Genomic DNA, 2,725 nt, shown 5'->3' on the forward strand with positions numbered 1-2,725 from the left:
GTAACTATTTTATTTTATTTTATTTTTTTAAATTTTTTCATTGTTATGTTAATCACCATACATTACATCATTAGTTTTTGATGTAGTGTTCAATGATTCATTAGTTGCATATAACACCCAGTGCTCATCACAACACCTGCTGCCCTCAATACCCATCACCTGGTTACCCCATCTCCCCACCCCCCTCCTTCTGTAACCCTCAGTTTGTTTTCTGGAGTCCAGAGTCTCTCATGGTTTGTCTCCATCTCTGATTTCTTCCCATTCAGTTTTTCCTCCCTTCACCTGTGGTCTTCCACACTATTCCTTATGTTCCACATAGGAAGGAAACAATATGATAATTTTCTTTCACTGCTTGACTTATTTCACTTGCATAATCCCCTCTAGTTCCATCCACATTGATGCAAATGGTAAGTATTCATCCTTTCTGATGGCTGAGTAATATTCCATTATATATAGAACCCTCCTAAGTTCTTTGTTTTTTTTTTAATTTAATTTTATTATGTTATATTAGTCACCATACATACATCATTAGTTTTTTTTTTTTTTTTCCAGTTTTATACCTTTATTTGACAATCAGCGATTAGTTCTCATCCACATTAACTGTCTGCAGATTTTTGAAAGTGGTGACAGGTACATAGGTAACCAGTGTGTAGAGCTTGTTTGGTGAATCTTCATCCTCGTTACGTTTTCTGGACAACCGCACATGGATACGGTATGGAACATTCCTTATTCCTTTGGCCCAGACAGCTTTGTTGAGCCTGGTGTCAATGCGCACATCTGGAGTTCCCATCTCCTTCATGGCAAATTGCCGGATCTCTTTGAGTGCCCGAGGGGCACGCTTCTTGAAACCACTCCATGGATGCGCTTGTGAATGTTGATGGTGTATTCTCTGGTCACTACCTCGTTGATGGCAGAACGGCCTTTCTTCTTCTCACCACCCTTCTTCGCGGGAGCCATTCTGCTGGGCTCTGGTTGGAAAGGCCATCATTAATTTTTGATGTAGTGATCCACGATTCATTGTTTTGGTATAACACCCAGTGCTCCATTCAATACATGCCCTTCTTAATACCCATCACTGGGCTAGCCCATCCACCCACCCCCCTCCCCTCTAAAACCCTCAGTTTGTTTCTCAGAGTCCATAGTCTCTCATGGTTCATCTGTCCCTCCAATTCTCCATCTGTCCCTTCCTTCTCGTAATGTCCTCCATGCTATTCCTTACGTTCCACAAATAAGTGAAACCATATGATAATTGACTTTCTCTGCTTGACTTATTTCACTTAGCCTAATCTCCTCCAGTCCCATCCATGTTGATGTAAAAATTGGGTATTCATCCTTTCTGATGGCTGAGTAATATTCCATTGTATATATGAACCACATCTTCTTTATCCATTCATCTGTTGATAAGCATCTTGGCTCTTTCCACAGTTTGGCTTTTGCGGACATTGCTGCTATGAACATTGGGGTGCATATGGCCCTTCTTTTCACTACATCTATGTCTTTGGGGTAAATACCCAGGAGTGCAATTGCTGGGTCATAGGGTAGCTCTATTTCTAATTTTTTGAGGTACCTCCACACTGTTTTCTAAAGTGGATGTACCAACCTGCATTCCCACCAACAGTGTAAGAGGGTTCCCCTTTCTCCACAACCTCTCTAACATTTGTTGTTTCTTGCCTTGTCAATTTTTGCCATTCTAACTGGTATAAGGTGGTATCTCAGTGTGGTTTTGATCTGAATTTCCCTGATGGCTAATGATGATGAACATTTTTTCATGTGTCTGTTGGCCATTTGGATGTCTTCTTTAGAGAAGTCTGTTCATGTCTTCTGCCCATTTTTTGACTGGATTATTTGTTTTTTGGCTGTTGAGTTCGAGAAGTTCTTTATAGATCTTGGATGCCAGTCCTTTATCTGTAGTGTCATTTGCAAGTATCTTCTCCCATTCTGTGGGTTGCCTCTTTGTTTTGTTGACTGTTTCTTTTGCTCTGCAGAAGCATTTTATCTTGATGAAGTCCCAAAAGTTCATTTTTGCTTTTGTTTCACTAGCTTTTGGAGATGTATCTTGAAAGAAGTTGCTGTGGGCGATGTCAAAGAGGTTACTGCCTGTGTTCTCCTCTAGGATTTTGATGGATTCCTGTCTCACATTGAGGTTTTTCATCCATTTGAGTTTATCTTTGTGTATGGTGTTAGAGAATGGTTGAGTTTCATTCTTCTGCATGTGGCTGTCCAATTTCCCCAGCACCATTTATTGAAGAGACTGTCTTTTTTCCATTGCATATTTTTTCCTGCTTTATCGAAGACTATTTGACCAGAGCTGAGGGTCCATATCTGGGCTCTCTATTCTGTTCCATTGGTCTATATGTCTGTTTTTGTGCCAGTACCATGCTGTCTTGGTGATCACTGCTTTGTAATATAGCTTCAAATTGGGCAACATGATGCCCCCAGCTTTGTTTTTCTTTTTCAACACTTCCGTGGTGATTTGGGGTCTTTTCTTTCTTTTTTTTTTTTTTTAAAGATTTTATTTTATTTATTTGACAGAGAGAGAGGGAGACAGCTAGAGAGGGAACACAAGCAGGGGGAGTGGGAGAGGGAGAAGCAGGCTCCCGGCCGAGCAGAGAGCCCGATGCGGGGCTCGATCCCAGGACCCTGGGATCATGACCTGAGCCGAAGGCAGACGCTCAACGACTGAGCCACCCAGGCGCCCCGATTTGGGGTCTTTTCTGATTCCATA

At 41.5% G+C, this 2,725-nt stretch overlaps 1 pseudogene; it reads right to left on the bottom strand.

Annotated features, from left to right (window-relative positions):
* Positions 1-549: 549 nt before the first annotated feature.
* Positions 550-957, bottom strand: LOC116622664 (annotated as a pseudogene).
* Between the last annotated feature and the right edge of the window lie 1,768 nt (positions 958-2,725).

Source organism: Phoca vitulina, unplaced genomic scaffold, assembly GCF_004348235.1.
Source record: "Phoca vitulina isolate PV1807 unplaced genomic scaffold, GSC_HSeal_1.0 scaffold53, whole genome shotgun sequence".
Taxonomy (NCBI): domain Eukaryota; kingdom Metazoa; phylum Chordata; class Mammalia; order Carnivora; family Phocidae; genus Phoca; species Phoca vitulina.